Source organism: Talpa occidentalis, unplaced genomic scaffold (genome assembly GCF_014898055.3).
Source record: "Talpa occidentalis isolate TD23 unplaced genomic scaffold, MPIMG_talOcc4v2.1 talOcc4.11, whole genome shotgun sequence".
NCBI lineage: Eukaryota > Metazoa > Chordata > Mammalia > Eulipotyphla > Talpidae > Talpa > Talpa occidentalis.
Window position 1 is genome coordinate 94,085,409 of NW_023601104.1, and position 16,177 is coordinate 94,101,585.

General features: G+C 63.9%; 1 long non-coding RNA gene across 3 annotated transcripts in view; it reads right to left on the minus strand.

Annotated features, from left to right (window-relative positions):
- Positions 1–16,177, minus strand: part of LOC119239391 (uncharacterized) — an 18,062-nt gene continuing 1,885 nt past the window's right edge. For 2 of the 3 annotated variants that reach the window (XR_008550747.1, XR_005123846.2), the window contains exons 2-4: positions 15,868–15,926; positions 13,008–13,119; positions 1–530 (exon numbers count right to left, since the gene is read on the minus strand). This is a non-coding gene — a long non-coding RNA (uncharacterized LOC119239391). Of the gene's footprint in view, positions 531–9,349; positions 9,445–13,007; positions 13,120–15,867; positions 15,927–16,177 lie in introns of those variants that run through there. The other variant, XR_005123847.2, reaches the window with a different exon arrangement.

Genomic DNA, 16,177 nt, shown 5'->3' on the forward strand with positions numbered 1-16,177 from the left:
AGCCACCGCCACCAGCAGCTGTGCGTCACGCCAGCCTCCTCCACCTTCCTTCCCACCACCCATTCATCCATTCACTGTGTGCTCACCTCCCCGCCCCCACGCCAGGATCTCGGCGCACACACTCCAGCTGGAGAGATCAGCGTACACACGTAAATAATCAGAGAATGGTGAGAGGCACGCAGTAAATAAAACCAGGAAATGGGCCTGAGAAATAGGGGGTGGGGGTATGGGCCTGAGAAATAGGGGGTGGTATGATGCTCAGATGAAGGCAAGGGGCTTGGGGACAAGGGACATACACAGCTCAGGGCAGGGTCTCCAAGTCCTGTCTCTTGTATTCCTTCTCCCACCCCCGCCCCCAGCTGAAATTCCACCTCCTTCAGGAAGCCTGCCTGGATGTCGGGTGCGCCAGGCTCTGTTTGCAATGGCTGCAGGGCCCTGGGGGAGCAGCCCACGCTGCAAGGCTCTTCAGGCTGCACCTTCTGGTTCTGGTACAACCTGGGGTGGGTCCCGTGGAAGGCCTGGGTGACTGCCTGAGATAGGGGGATAGGTTAGTTTGCCCTCTATTTGTTAAATGCCTTAGGCAAGAGACTTAGCTTCTCAGAGCCTCAGTTCTCCCCTGAGGCACCTGGGGCCACCTCCCCCAGAAAGTCTCTAAGGGGATTAATTAGGACCCACAGTCAGGACAGCCTTGCTCCCCTCCTTCCATCATGGCTGAGCTGGGAGGAGGGAAGGAGAGGGCTGCAGGGTGGGACTAGAGGAGAGGGTGCAAGGCAGCGCAGCCTGGGGTAGGGGCCCTCCCCAGGCCCAAGCTCAAGTCTGCAAGTTGTCTGAGCTGAGGCAGGGCCGCCCCCACCCCCTCCCCGCCCCCGCCTCCCCAGCCATCTGCAGCGTTGGCAGCAGCAGAGCCAGCAAGGATGGTGAACGTTCTGGCACCATCTGAGCAGGACCAGTGGGGGTGGGGGGTTCTGTGGGCAGGCTCCGCACGCACACTCTGTCCCCATTATTGGTGTCCCCTCGGGGGCTGGACCTTCCTGGGCACTCCATGCCTCCCGCGGGCCTTAGCTCTATACGTGTACTGAGGGACCAGACCCCAAGGGTGCAGGGCTCAGAGCTTCCCCTACTCATGAGGGGGCCCCGGGGCCCCAAGTGAAGAGCCCAGCCCTAGGGAGATCCTAGAACAATCCTCTGTGCAGGGCGGGACAGAGAGCAGGCACCCTGAGCTGCCCCACGTGGGAGGGAGGCAGAAGGGTGTCCTCTGATGTGCACCCCGACCTTGGAACTTGCAGGCCCCCTGGCCCCCCTTCACCTGCTGTTACCCAGTGACCTCCCTGGGGGCTCAGGGTAGCTCGAACACCTCTCTCTGCACCTGTACGCAGCCCGCCCCGCACACAGTGGCCGAGGCTGCGAAGCACACACTTGAGAGCCGCAGGGGCCGGCGGGGCCATAGCAATGTGACGCCTGGGGGCACCAGGCTGAGCCCTGGGCCTAGTCAGAGGCAGGCCCATGTCATGACGACTCCCAGGGAAGAGTGGCAGAGTGTCCGGTGCCTCCTCCCACGGCCACGTGGCCGGCGTCAGCATACTTGAGCTGAGACCCCCGGGTCCTGGAGGAGGACAGCACCCGCTTGTGCTTGGTGGCCTCTCTCCACCGCTGGGGTCCCCACTTGCACCCCTGTGCTTTCTCCCAGGTCCGTGTGCTGCTGAGTGGCCGGGCTGCCGACTGCCCCTGTCCAGGGAGCCTGGATGCCCCCAGAGCCCAGGCTGGTCCCTGGGGGCGGCTCTGGCCTGGCTTGGGCCATCAGAATCACCGGCCCAACCACCAGAACCTCCTGGAGGAACAGGGCGTTTCACACCCACCCTTTCTCAAGACCCCAACTGGGCCAGCCTTGGGCCCCAGTGGACAGTAAGGGGGTGCACCCACCAAGTCCCTGGGACCAGCACTGCCCCTGCACTGGCGCCTCATGAGAACACCCCAGGAGGAAATCCCTCCCGGTGAAATGCCAGCTTAGCCCCCCATGTGCTGAGTGGGCTCACACAAGAGACTCCCCTCTTCGAGACTCAGTCCCCCCATCTGCCAAAGGCGCCAAGGCCAACGCCCCTAGAAAGGCATTGGGGGGGTGGGATTAAGCCAGCCCCAGTCAGTGCAGGCTTGCTCCCCTCCTTCCACCACTGGGAAGCTGGGGCTACCTGGCAGGAAGCAAGCCCTCCTCTGGGGGCCCACCTGAGCGCGCAGGTGGAACCGGGCCGGGGCGGGCCTGCGGTGGGAGCGGGCAGCCGGCCGGGCGCAGGCCCAGCGCAGGGTCTACAGCAGGAGCCCAGCACATGCGGAGGGGGTGAGCGCATGAGTGGGCCGGACGGGTCGGCCCTGAGGGCCATTCACGCCACGAGGCTCCCGCGCGCTCATTCATTCCCGCTCACTCGCGCCCCCGCCGCGCGCCCAGCTCCCCCCTTCCCGCGCGCGCCCTTCAGCTCGGGGGCTCCCTCCTTCCCGGGGCGCCGCCCGCCCGGCCCGCGGCCCCGCGCCCTCCGGACCCGCCCCGCGTCCCCCAGCGAGCCCGGGCCGGGCGCCGCGGGGGGAGCCGCGGAACCAGCCGCGGCTGCGCGGGGCCGGGACTGGCGGGGAGCCGGGCTGGGGCGGGGGGCGGGCGCTCCCTGCGGGAAGCCGGGGGGCGGGGGGAGCCCCGACCGCGCCAGCTCCCCGTGCGCTCGGCCTCGCGGGGAGGGCGCGGGCCGGGGGCGGCGGCGGGCCCCGAGCGGGCGGCGGCGGCGAGCGGCGAGCGGCGAGCGGCGCGCGCGCCGGCCCCGGGGCCATGTGGACGGGCAGCCGCCGGCCGGGCCGGCTCCGCCGGGCGGTGAGTACCTGCGCGCCGGGAGGGCGGGCGCGGGCGCGGGCGGGCGCGGGGGCGGGGCGGGGCGGGCGCCACCCACGCCCGGGGCGGTCCCTGCCCGCGCCCGAGGCCGCCGACCCCCCCCCCCCCCCCGAGGGGACGGCGTCCGGCCTCGGCTCCCGCCCGCGCGCCCCTCTGGGGCCGGCCCCGCCTCGCCCGCCTCCCCCCGCCGCGAGCCGCGGGGCGCTCCCGGGCGCCGCTCACCCTGGCGGGGCGGGGACTCGGCCTCTGCGCGCCGCGCGGCCCCCCATCCCCCTGCGGCGGCGGGTCCCCGCGCGGGGTGCGATTGGCTGGGGGGGCCTCACCCCAGCGCGCGCGTCCCTGGGGCGAGGGAGCCGCGGCGCTGGGGACGGGGGCGCGGGCCCGGCCTGGGGGTCTGGGGGTGCTGCGCCCCCGGGCAGGTGGGGGCGGGGGGCAGGCCTCCTCCTGCCCTGCCTGGGGGGCGCCGAGACTCGCGGGGTGAGGTGCGGGAAGGCCGGGGACCCCGAAGGCGGCCGGCCGGGGGCTGCTTCGTGGAGCTGCTGCAGCGCGGGCGCACGCGCCGTCCCCGGCCCCTCGCTGTGGTTCAGTACCTGCAGGCCAGGCACCAGCCCTCTCCTCAGAGCAGGGGAAACTGAGGCCTAGGGAGGCCAGGGCTGGCCCTGGGCTGCTCACCAGCCCGCGCGCTCCCCGAGCACCAGCAGGCACGCTGGATGGGAATTTCTGCCCCAGCGTTTCCGCTTCCTGCCTGGCTTGGAGGTGTTTCCTGCCTTGTCTGCGCCCCACCCCATCCCCAGTGTGGATCCTTTGGGGCAGGAACAGCGTGGGTGACATCCCAGAGGCTCCCAGCCGGCAGGGTAGGAGCAGAGGAGGCGCCCCGGAGTGAGAGGGGGTGACTGAAGGAGGAGCTGTGCAAATGTGGGCCCTGCATGGTCAAGGTCAGCTGAGCCTGCCCTGTGTTCGGTCTGTGACCGCAGGGTCAAGGCCTTGCCTGGCGCCTTCCCTGGCAATGCCCTAGACCTTGTCCACGGGGCTGAAGAGGTTCACGGAGACTGGACGAGCCCATTCCCTTCCCTGGGCCGGCGTCTCCGCACCCCCTGCCCGAGTGGAGACCCTTCCCTCCAGACCGGTGGGAGAACCCCTGTGAGCTGGGACCTGTCCCCGCCAGGCTGGGTGTGGCGCTGCCGGCTGGGGCGAGTGGCCATCAGAGGCGGATCCGCCTGGCATCTGTGACGTGTAGGGCGGAGAGACGGCAGCAAGGACCCTGGCAGCATCCCCGAAAACCCTTAATTTTCCCGACTCTCACTATAATCAGGGCGGCACAGCAAAGCAAGCACAGTGGCAGATGTGGCTTCTCCCCACTGCTCAGCACTCAGCGCAGGGCGAGGGGCGGCGGCACCGTGGTGGGGGACCCTCCAGGGCCATTGTCTCATATTTATAGATTCCTGTGCTGTGTCCCTCTCACCATCAGAACCTGGAACTGTTAGCACCTGGGTGCTGGGGGGCGGGAGGGCTCCTTGGAACCTCAACCAGGGCTGCCTGGGCCGGGCCATGGACTGGGAAAGTGTTCCAGGTTGGGGATGGGACTTGGGTCAGTGCCTGGAAGAGGATCCCATTCTCTCTCGAAGACTCTGGCACAGGATCTGGCCATTGCTACCATTTGTTGATCAGCTACTATGTGCTAGGCCCAGTAAAAGCATTTCATGTGTAATCTCCATGGCAACACTTTGAAGTAGCACCCCTACTCCTAGAGCACTTAGGACCCGGATATATGGATGGGTGGGTGGGTGGGTGGATGGGGGATATTGGGAGGGGAGAAAAGCTGTCCATGAATCCGTGGCTTGTTGGGACACAGACCAGAAATACTTTTCCAGATCCCAGGCCTGAGGGCTGAGTAGGCTTTGGTTGGGTGAGGGGAGATGAGCAAAGGCCTGGCCGTGGAAGGCAGAATGCAGTGGGTACAGAGTCCTGCCAGGTGTGGAGGTCAAGGGTGTGTCCATGACAGGGAGCGGTGGCTCCTCCCCCCTGAAGCAGATCAGGATCCCCAGAAACAAATCTGAGGGTGACCCCAAGCTCGGTGTGTTGACCTACAGTTGCCCAAGTACCCGATGGTTCCCCCTTCTTCCCTGGATCTGGTCATTAGTTGGTGCAGAGGCCTGCACCGGAGTCTGGAGCCTCGTATGCTACTTCCTCCCCAGCCACTGATTTGCTGTGACCTCAAGCAAGGCCTTCCCCTCTCTGGGGCGCAATGTCTAGGGGGCGACTCCTCTCACACTCAGGGGAGTGAATCCCCTGGCCTGCAGGCAGGCTCTGATGCAGCCTGTGGTGGGAGAGGCTGCCCAGAGCTCTTGCCTCAGTGTTACAGGAATGAATGAACGAGCGAGTGAGCAAATAAACCCTGCTTTCACCTGGTATGCCCGCCCCGTGACCCCACCCATGTCCTTCATTGAGGCCACTTAGGTGAATCTTACCTGCCCTTCAAGAGTGCAGTCTCGGGGAGACAGACCTCGACCGGGGTGGCAGGTGCTGGGGCGTGCTGGGACATTCCCTGCCCCCAGCAGTGGCCCAGCCCCTGTAGACCATGAGTCTGGAGGCTGGTACTCAGCCCCTGGGGGCCTCTCAGGGTGGGGATCGGCGGGTCCCCACTGCGAGCTAGGCAGAACTGCACTCACTTGTTCAAAGAGCAGCCCCTGAGCCAGGGCAGGGACAGGGCAGGGTCAACCTGGGCCCTCCTGCCTGGGGAAGACAGACAGTCTCCGTCATGCCGCGGGGCGTGTGCTCGGAAGATGGGGCCCAAGGCGGAGAGGCAGTGTGGGGTGGACCTGGGGCCAGCGGGCGGGCAATGGGAAGCATGGGCAGGATGGGCCAGTGACGCATGGACAGGAACATGGATAGAAAATCGAGGGATGGAGGGCCTCTCCGGTGGCGCAGCGGGGTGAGCACAGCGCTGTGAGAAAATTAAGGGATGGAAAGAGAGACGGAGGCTATAGTGGCGAGGTAGACTAGGGTGGGGGGATGGCTGGGTGGGTAGATGGGTGGGTGGATGTTCTGTGGGTGGGAGGGTGGGTGGGTGAAGGGAGATACAAGACCTGACGGGTAGAACAAGATGTCAGTGGATGGACACATGGGTGGGCTGGTAATCGAGAAGACGGGTCTCTGAGGCCTGTGCAAGGCGGCTGGATGAATGCATGGAAAGATCTAAAATGGATGAACAAATGTCAGCAGATGGCTGGATAAAGGGACGGGTGGACCCTCAGAGCCTGGAGAGGGCATGGAGAGGGTGGGCACTGAGGGGATCGGTGCATGATGCGTGTTGGGGACGGCAGCTGCGGCCTGAGGGGTGCCAGTTAGGTGGCGGGTGCGGGAGTGAAGGGGCGGAGAGGCTGGGGAGCGGCCGGGTGGGAGCACGAGTGCGTGTAAATGAACGCCCGGGTGGGGGGCTCGGGCACCAACGGACGTGCGTCAGTGGATGGACACACCTGTGGATGGACAGGTGGATGCCTGGACAGGAGACAGGAGCAGCGGGGCTGGGCATACAGATGGGTGGGTGCCAGCTGGCGACGAGAGGACGAGCGGAGGGTGTGCATGCCTTCAGTGGACGCCAGCCCAGGCGCGGGGCCTGCTGTTGCACGGCGGGCACACCTGGGAGCAGTGTGCCGAGGGGCCGGTGCTTGGCTGCATGGGTGCAGAGCAGCTTGATTCCCGCGAGGCTGGCGTCTGCTCACAAAGCCCCTGTCCTGGTTCTGTGATGCCCCGTGAGGATGCAACAGGCCGGGAAGGGGTGGGGGCCACTAGGCCTCCCCGGCGCACCATGAGTGTGCAGCCCCAGGAGGCTAGAGGATGAGCTGGGGGATCCGAGGGGCTCCTGGAGGGTGCGGACATCACGGGGCTCGTGCGGGGATGACCCGGGGCACCAAGAGGGCCAAGGCCAGCGGCCGCCCCAGAGGGTACTCAGGCCAGTGTGGACGCGTGTGGGAATCCTCAGACCCCAGGGACCTGGCTGTGAGTGGGGTGGTCACGGAAACTCCTGTCCCAGCCAGAGGGAGGCGTCCGGCGGGTCCACTGTCCTGTCCAGAGAGAGAACCTGGCACAAGGCTGTTTGGGGCAACAGAAATAGGGCGGGGAGACCTGCTGGGAAGTAGTGTCAGCGGTCAATAAGGAGATGCTGGGGGTGCTTAGTGGACTCCCCGGTGCACTGCCTGTCTTGCAGGGTCCCTCTGGTGCGTGGCCAGGCCTTCCTGTTCCAGCCCCCGGGGCGATGGCGCGTGTGTCCTTCCTGTCTTGGAGCTCTTGAGCCAGCTCTGCACCCTGGGAGCCGGGTGGGGTCCTGGGAGGAAGCAGGGCTGAATGCATGACCTCTGGGGTTCTGGCCTGGATCTGCTGCTTCTGAGCCCTGCGCCCTCAGAGTTTGCTCCCTGAGACTGCTCCTTGTAGCATAAGACATCCCACAGAGTTTGCGGCTGACCCACTCCCCGAGGCCTGGCAAGGATTCAGGGCGATGACGTGCCTGTGTGGCCAGGAGGAGCAGTGAACTCGGGGAGTGGGGCTGGAGCAGGGGAGCGAGGGGTGGGTCCCCCTGTAGGAGGGCAGCCCCACTACTGCTCCTGCTGCTGCTGCTGAGGTGAGCGCCCAGCCACCAGCCACCACCGCAGCCAGCAGCATCCTTGGGGCCCGAGCCCAGGCGGCTGGGAGCCAGTGGGTTGTTATGGCAACAGGAACTTGCCTGATGCCGCCAGCAACTCTGGGAGAGGCTCGCAGGACCAGCTGGCCAGGGCTCCCACGGCCCTCCTGCCCCTGCATGCTAGAGGAGTGGACACATCAGAGCCCCCCATGCTGATGAGTCTGTGGTCCTACTAGGTGCCAGGTCAGTGCTGAAGGTACCCAGCACGAGTCCGCTGGAACCACTTCCCGTCACTGCAGGGGGCTGGGCACTGCTGTCCGGAGGTGACTGTTGGTGGTCACTTGTCCTACTCAGGGTCCTGTTGGGGTGGCGGAGGGGGTTTGGCCTGGATTGGCTGCCTCTAAGGCACCTTCCCAAGGGGGCGGGAGCAGGGCCTGGATGGCTGCTGCTGGGGAGGATGGCCGGGTTTCAAGGATTGCCCATGCAGGGGCTGCGGGGTGGGGAGATGGTCTCTGTGCCCTCTCAAGAGCCTGAGGTCCCTGACCCCACCCTCTCCTTCCTGGCGCCCAGCAGCCCAGAGCCTGTCCACTCAGGGTGGCGATGCTTATCATCTGATGGCCTGAACTTTGATGCATCCATCCATCCGTCCGTCCATCCATCCGTCCATCCATCCATCCAAGAACTGCTACTCTGTGCGCAGAGACCCGGGACAGTGGGCCTTACATTCTCGGGGCACAGAGAATAAACACGTGATGGAAAATGCGTGTTGTGGTTGGAGTGTGTTATGGCGAGAGCAGGTTATATGAGGCTGTTGTAGGGGTGCCTGATGTAATCTGGGGCTGGACGGGGATGAACTGGGGCTCTGAAAGTTACCTGGGAGTTAGTGGGGGGGAGGGGGAGGGTTCCCGGCAGAGGGAACAGCCAGTGCAAAGGCCCTGAGACAGACAGGGCTTAGCGAGGCAAGAACCGGGTGAAGACACAGGGCCATCGGGGGGTGGTCGTGCGATGTTGTGTGGTCATTTGGTCTGTGATCTTAAAAGGTCATGCTGGAGGTTTTAGTGCGATGGACCGAGCTGGACCAGCATCGGGTGAGGGGCCCCAGGGAGGGTTTTGCAGGTGTCCAGGTAAGACATGGCAGTACCAGGGAGCAGCAAGGTGGTGGTGGGGATGGAGGAAGGTGAGCAGGTGGAGGAGAAGGTGAACTGCCAGGCCTGGACATCAGGCGCGGCGTTGAGAAGGGGAGAAGGAGGGTTCCAGGCAGTGCCCACCCCTGTCTTGGGCAGCGGAGCGCATGGAGTTCTCGGGCACCCGGAGGGATAATCGACTGAGCGCAGGAAAGAGGAGTCCCAGCACTCGACGCGGGGCTTCCGTGAGCAGGCAGTGCCAAGGAGGCCGTGCTGGGCAGCACCAGAGGCCGTGCCAGGGATGGTGCTGGTGGCCACCTCTGGCCACCAAAGCGAGTCTTTCTTGGACCCCAGTGCCCATCAGCTCCACCCCGAGTCCTGCCTGGACCCCTGGCTTCCGGAGATGCTAGGGACAGGCGTGTCTCCTACAAGCTGGGGAGGAAAGTGCCAGGCCTGGCCGGCCCTCCCCCGGGATAACCTCCTCCGGCCCCTCTGCCCTCTGATGCTCCTGGACCTGCACAGGCCGCAGGCTCTGGCCTCACAGTTTTAACCAACCGCTGCTCCTCCCCTGAGTCCCGTGTATCACCAAGGGGCTGCCCACCGCTGCTAGTGACAGCAGAAACAAGCATGACAAATAAAGCATGGGGGCGGGGAGGGTTTCTCCCTCCAGTTAAAAAAGCGCCGGAGGCAGGTGGCCCGAAGCCGCGGAGATGACTGAGTGGTCATCGGGCACCCAGGTACCTGTTCTCTTTCTGCTCCTCCATCTTTTCCATGTGGCTTCTGCCACAAGCCGGCCTCATGGCACACAGTAACTGCGGCATCTCCACCCATCACTTCCGTGTTCCAGGTAAGAATCAGGAGGACGGGGAGTGGGAACAAAAGGGGTACAGGCGAGCTGCCTGAGCCCTTCCAGGGAGCGCTCGCTGTGGCACACCCACAGCTTCTGTTAGATCATTGTGCACCCCTGGCTTTCAGAGGAGCTTGGGAAATGCAGTATTTTAGCTGGGTATCCCGCCTTCCAGAATGCAGTAAGGGCCCTTGAATAGGCAGGGCGGGAGAACAGCAGGCCGCTAGCGGTCTCCGCCACGCCCGCCCCTTTTGCCAGTTGGGTCATTCTGGCTTCCCCTCCCACGCGCCGTGACTGTGGCCATCTCTCGCCACTTGCCTCGCCATGTCCCTGGACCACTGCCCTTGGCAGATGAGACAGGGGCCACTGTGAGCGGGTGTGTGAGGCCCAGCCCAGAGCCCCTCTCTGCATCTGGCAGGTCTTCACTCAGCGCAGCCTGCACCCCCACACACAGCCCGGCAGACACGGAGCCCAGACATGACCTTCGCCTCTCCAGCACTTTCTAAGCCCTGGAGCCAAATTCCCATTTAGTGAGAATCAATGTGGGGGTGGGAGGCCGTCCTGCCACGTGCTCTTGGGTCGATGGGCATCCAGCTCATCACTCCGGCCAGTGAGCTGCCAGGCAGCCCTGCCCAGAGAGGGCACAGGCTCCCAGCCCCGCGGGAGGAGAGAAGCAGGGGTCAGAGAGGTGCTTGGAGAGGCTTGGCCTTGGCCCGAGCAAGGAGGATGTTTTCTGGGGCCTGCTCCCGGGTCCAGGGCTGGGATCCCAGCAGCCCCCCTCAGGACGGCCACAGCTGCCTCCTGGAGCCCAGGCCCGGGCCTCCCAGGAATGAGGCACGCAGGGAGGACTTTCGGGGCTACAAGGCAAGTCCCAACCCCAGTCGGAGCCCTGAGGGCCAGACATCACAATCCAGCTGGGCAGCCCGCCCTGGCCAGGAGAAGACACGGGCAGCGCCTGGCCTGCCCTTCCCCCCAGAGCCCCTGAGCGTGGGTAACAGGCCTGCCACCTGCCCCCTCGCCTGCTTGGGCCGCCGGCAGGAAGCCAGACTGCCCTTCTCCAGGTTCCTTGATGAGGTCTCTGTGCGGGTCCTGGCCCCCGGGACCCTAGAGGTCCTCCGGGGCCCCAGAGGCCACAGCCCGGAGCCCTCCCCCAGTGTGCGAGGTCCAGGCCTGGCCCAGGGACCCCTTGTGCGAACTGCAGCCCCAGAGAAGATCCTGGTCCTGGGCCCCCCACTGGCTGGCGAGGCAGCAGCTGAGGGTGCGAGCAGAGTCAGGCCACGCCGGCCTGTGGAGACCAGTGGCCAGCAAGGAGGCCAAGCCGTCTCCCCCCGGAGGCCTCCCGGCCAGGTGAGTGTCGGCCCAGCCCAGCCCCCCTCAGGCAGCTGGTCTGTGGTGGCCCCTTCCCTCCCCATTCCATGTGCCAAGCCCCGTCTGACCCTCCAAGCTCCCTCATTATACCTGTTTCGTAATACATCTAATAGGAGCAGCAGTTAGTACCAAAGAAATGAATCTCTAAGGTGAAATTTCCGATTCTGGAGCAGGCAGAATATTTTTGGACTGAATGCAGACAAGGAAACAATAATAGCAAACTAATACTACCCCACAGCATGTCGGCGGGCCCTGGGTGGTTTACCCCGGATTCATGGGATCACCCTTTTGAATTTTCGAGCCTGACACCTCCATGTACAGTAGCCAGTCACAGCCCCGTCCCTGTCCCGCTGGGTCTTCGCAGCTGCGCCCACCGTATGGGGCTGCGAGCTGAGGCTGTGCCTGCTGCTGCTCACGCCGGGGGGCTTCAGACCTACATTCAAGGGTCTTCCTAGCCCTCAGCACCCCCTCCACACGCCCCCTCTGGCCTCAGACAGACGAACAGACAGATAATCAAAAAGCTATGGAAAGACCTACTTAGCCACGCTCGGGGGTGGAGTGGACAGCGTCTGGACAGGGGCACCTTGGTGCTGACTTTCTGTCCCCCGCGCCCTCTGTGTCCCCCGGGGCTGGGTGGGTTCTGGACTGTCTGTCCCGCCGGCCTGTCAGGACGTGACTTCTGGCACAGGACCAGGGTGAGGACCTCGGGCTAGGTTGGCAGGGATCTGGACCAGGCCCCTCCCAGAAAGGCTGCCCTGAGGGGGAGGGCAGGAGACCCCCTCCCCGCCCCACAGCCCCCTCACGGCTATCCTTAGAACGGCTGCTCTAAGTTCTTGATCCCAAGCCTCTGGGCACCCCCGGGAGGGGGCAGTCATTCAGCTCCTGTGCAGAGGAGGAAACTGAGGCACAGACAGGTCACTCGGAGAGGCTGGGGCTGGGCCCAGGCATCTCACCTCCCCCCGCGCTGCCGCCGCCTCGGCTTCGCTGTTCTCAGGGAACAGCTGGGACAGCAACGAGTGGGAGCCCGGGGAAGCCCGCCCACCCTTCCCCGGGCTCCGCCGGGACGTCTACTCCGCGGCCACTCAGTTCAGGGCTTGCCATCTGCTCTTGGGCCTGCCCAGGTCGCCGCCCCAGTGGTGGAGAGCCGGTTGCGGGGGCAGTTTTTCCTTTGCTTGTCACACGAGGCCTCCCAGGGCCGGCGCCCTGGGCCCGCCTCTCCTCCACGCTGGGCTCAGCACGCCTCACTCTGGGCACCGCCGCGCCCCAGTGAGTGCCGGGGAGCAGGACTCCTTCAAGATGGAGGTGGGCATCTGCCCTTGCCTCAGCCACCCGCTGTCCGTCACGTGCTGGGTCCCGGGGCTCCCACCTCACATCCAAGACTCGGGATGTCGCTCCGGGAGACCTGGGAGCAGGCCCACCCAGAGCAGGGGCTGAGGCTCGGGGCTCAGCGCAGTGGGCCCGGCTGGGATGAGCCTTGACCCAGTGAGCCCAGGCCGCCCACGTGCCCTCAGTGCCTTCATGTGTCGGGGGGTGGGGGGCACTTGGAGGTGGCAGGAGATTGGGAGGAGCCCAATGCTCAAGCTGATGGTGGTGAAGTGCCTGTGCCCCTGCCCCCCTACCCTGGACAGGCTTGTGTCCCCAGCAGAGTTCCTAGAGTGGGGTGGAGCTTCAGGGAAGCAAGGTCGACCCCTGGCTTCCAGTCATCAGCCAGAAAGCGCTTGCTAAGGCGATGCCTGCAGCGCCATCATTATCCACCTTGGGGAGACGGGGGAGGGCCTGGAATTTCAGTCCTCGCCCTGCGCCATCCAGCTGTGTGGTCACAGGTAGGTCCATGGCCCTCCCTCTCATTGTCCAGCAAAGAAAAAGTCACATGGAAGTTCTGTGGAGCCTCCAGCTATCACTACCCACAGACCTGGTACCAACCCTAACTCATACTATAGTGTGAATGACTCAACCCAGCCACTTCCAGAGAGCAAAGGGGTCAGAGAAAGAGATCAGGAAGCACAGGACAGGACCACAGAAGGAGGGGGTGCTGGGGGCTCTGAAGCACCCAGGTGGGGCATGACAGGCCCCCCATGCCAACCTGGAAGTCCCCAGAGCTGTGGCTGGATTCTGTGCCAGGGGCTTTCCCACCATGTGACCCCAGCAAGTCCTCCACCCTCTGGGCCTCAGTCTCCCTACCTGTAGGACAAACTTGAGTGTGAATGGTACCCCTGAGGTGCCTCTGGAGAGGGTGACTGCTTCCAGCTCCCCGATGGTTGCCACGTGGGAATGTGGGCCGCAGTTGCCAGATCTCCCAAAATTTCAGTAGAAGCCAAAAATATGGATTTTAAAATGTAAATGCTCCCAATTTTTAAATGTTGGCTCAAATGTTTTTTTTAAAAAAAAATTAAAACCCTCTTGCAGGCCAAATTCAACATGCTGGAAGGCCCGATTTAGCTCAGGAGGCCAGTTTGCAGCCGCGAACCTGGTGCGCTGCACCGCCCTCCCTGGGAAAGGCAGGCCCGGTAGGGCCTGCAGGGTGGGGCCGGAGCCCCACAGCCCCTCCTGGGGGACAGCCAGCCAGGGCCCAGCTGCCCTCTGGCTGGGGGCTCAGCGGCTCTCAGGGGAGGTATCGGTGAGGCCCTCTGACCTGGCCGTAGCCGAACCCCTGCTCTTACCCACGATCGCCCCCCACCCTAGCCCGCTCATGGGGTGGCTCTCAGACACACATCTCCTGCACCCTCCTCTTACCCCAAACCCACCACTCACACCCTCGTCCATATCCCTACTGAGTTGTCTGATAGGGACCTCTGGACCTGAACCCCAGTCTGCTCCCCGAGCCACCTGCTGCCCAGCCCCCAGCACTTGACCTGGTCTCTGGCAGTTCTTTCTCCCACCTACACCCCACCCCCACCCGCCTGGACCCCGGGACCTGCACTCACCCCTGAGCGCACCCTCCACACTCTTTCAGCCCATGGGGGCCTCCAACCCCTTCAGGATAGATTGAAGGCCCACCATGGCCCCCCACTTGGCCCTTCCTCCTTACTGGTGACTGGATGCCCCCCCAAATCACCAGGAACCCCACTCCAGGGTCTGTTCCCCTACTGGCTCCCCAGTCTGTTCACTTTTCATCTTGGCAGTTCAAGTGGAGAGTTGGGGTCCTCAGCCCGGTCCTAGCTGTCCATCAGACGCAGGGGGGTGCAGGGTGATGTCCCGTGGGGTCTGTCTCCCCCCCAGTGAACACCAGCACGTGAGCTGAGTCCCGCTAGTCTCTTCACTGCGGAACCCCTACAACAGGCACTCCCAGGAAGGTGAGCGGAGGTCACTAGTCGCTTGTGATGCCCGTGAGGACTTTCCACCCCGCCCGAGGAGGGGTGAGCTCGGACGGTCGAAAGCCTGACCCGAGGTCACACAGCACAGGAGGGCCAGGGGACCGCCATGGGCAGGGATTGGCCAGGCCTGACCTGGCCCCAGGCCTCCTCTCTGCTTCCATATTCTCCTGCTCCTTTCCTCCCTTGAGGTGGGGGATCAGGACAAAGGGGAAACTGAAGAAACTGGCGGCGAGGGTGAGGAGCAGGTACTCTTGGTTTGGGACTAAGAGCAAGTGCCTTCACCTGAGGCAGGGCCCTGCGGTCAGGCTGAGGGACTTGAGGGCAGGGGACCAAGAGCAGGAAGGGATGAGGCATCATTTGGTGGGGGAGGCGCCAGTTTGTAAAGATGTGGGTGGAGCATTTGGCACAGAAGGAAGACGTGCAAAGGTCCTGAGGCAGAAGTGAGGTGGGCAAGCTTGGGACCAACCCGGGGGCCCGTGTGGCTGGTGTGTGCCAGGTGAGAGCCAGTTGGGGGTATGGCCAGAGGTCAGGGAGGGCAAGTCGGTATTCACCCCGCCACGACTGAGCACAAATGGCAGGATTTTGCCTGCTGGAGCCTCTGTTTTTTGTAGCTGTAAATTGATTTCGCTGCAGAATAAAGGGTGGGTGGCCCCTTCTGCCCAGGCGGCCTCCCCAGAGCCCAGCATCCCACAGGAAGACGGGAAGGAGGCGGGTGGCAGGAGGGAGGTAGAGGTGGCTGACCGGGAACTGGGCGGAGCGCAGGGGCTGGGAGGGACCAGCTGGGACAAGGACACTGAGGGGCCGGCGGGTGAGCAGACGTGGGGGCGTGTGGCATGTCCAGGGGACAACGTGCCGGCTCCGTGAGGTTGTTGGGGAACAAAGATGCTGCTGGGCTGCAGTCCCCCAGCCACCGGCAGCATCTAGGGCTGGCAATGGGGAGGGCACAGGTGTGAGCAGGGAGAGGCCGCGGGCCGTGAGTGTGGGGCGGCGGGAGGGCCAGCAGCACCCTGAGGCCCCCCTGTACCTTGCCTGTGTCAGGAGAGCACTGAGACCCCACTTGCCTGGGGTCCCATGCCCGGATTTGAATATTCATGGTCCTACCCTACCCACCCTCCTCTAATGAGGAGGCCGTGGACACCTCCTATGGCCAGAGATCCAGGCAGTGCCCTGCCCTGCTGCCCAGCCCAATTAGGCAGGCCTGGGCTACCCTCAGGTGGACAAGTTCTGCAGAAGTAAGGGCATCTTGGAAACGTCCCCAAATCTGTGGTTAGCGAATTTCAGTGTCAAGACTTGAACATGTGGCCCTGGCCCAACACCAAGATGGCTGCCAAAGGCATAGCAGCTCCCCATCAGCCCAGCCTCATTGCTCTCCTGCTCCCTGACCACGGGCAGCTCGTCACACACACAGAGCCTCCTGTGCACCCCTGGGTGAGGTGCCAGACACAGCCTGGAAAGACACAAGCCCTGCCCCAGGGAGTGTCCCTCTGGTGTGAGGGTGAAACCCCACTGGGCTTCCAAGGATGGAGGACTGCCTGGAGGAGGCAGCCTTTACGGATAAGGACAATGGTTATCCCACCAGACAGTGGGCCTGGGAAGAATTTGGACACTGAGCCAGGCTTCAGGGTCTGGAAGCTGGAGTGAAGGGAAGTGATGTCCAGTTTCCAGGCCTGGATTCCTGCCCTACCATCCTCCACCCCACCCCCATCCCATGCCACAGGGCAACTCACCAGCCTCTTCTAGAGTCCTTCTATGGAGGAGAAATCCCCAGACAGGCCTTTTAGAAGAGCTGAAACATTCGATATAAATAATTAACACTGGATTTTTAAAATTAAATTTTAATACGTTCTTATTAATTTGAGACCAACTCCCTGACAGGTGATTCACTGTGAGTGATTGGGACAAGTGGAGACACGCGAAGGGTGTCCCCTGCTTTGGGGGGAAAGGCCTCTGGGGAACGGGGTCTTGCCCAGCAGGACTCATCTTTCTGAACTTTGCTTCACTTGTCTATAAAATAGGGGTGACCACTTCCCTGGGGCC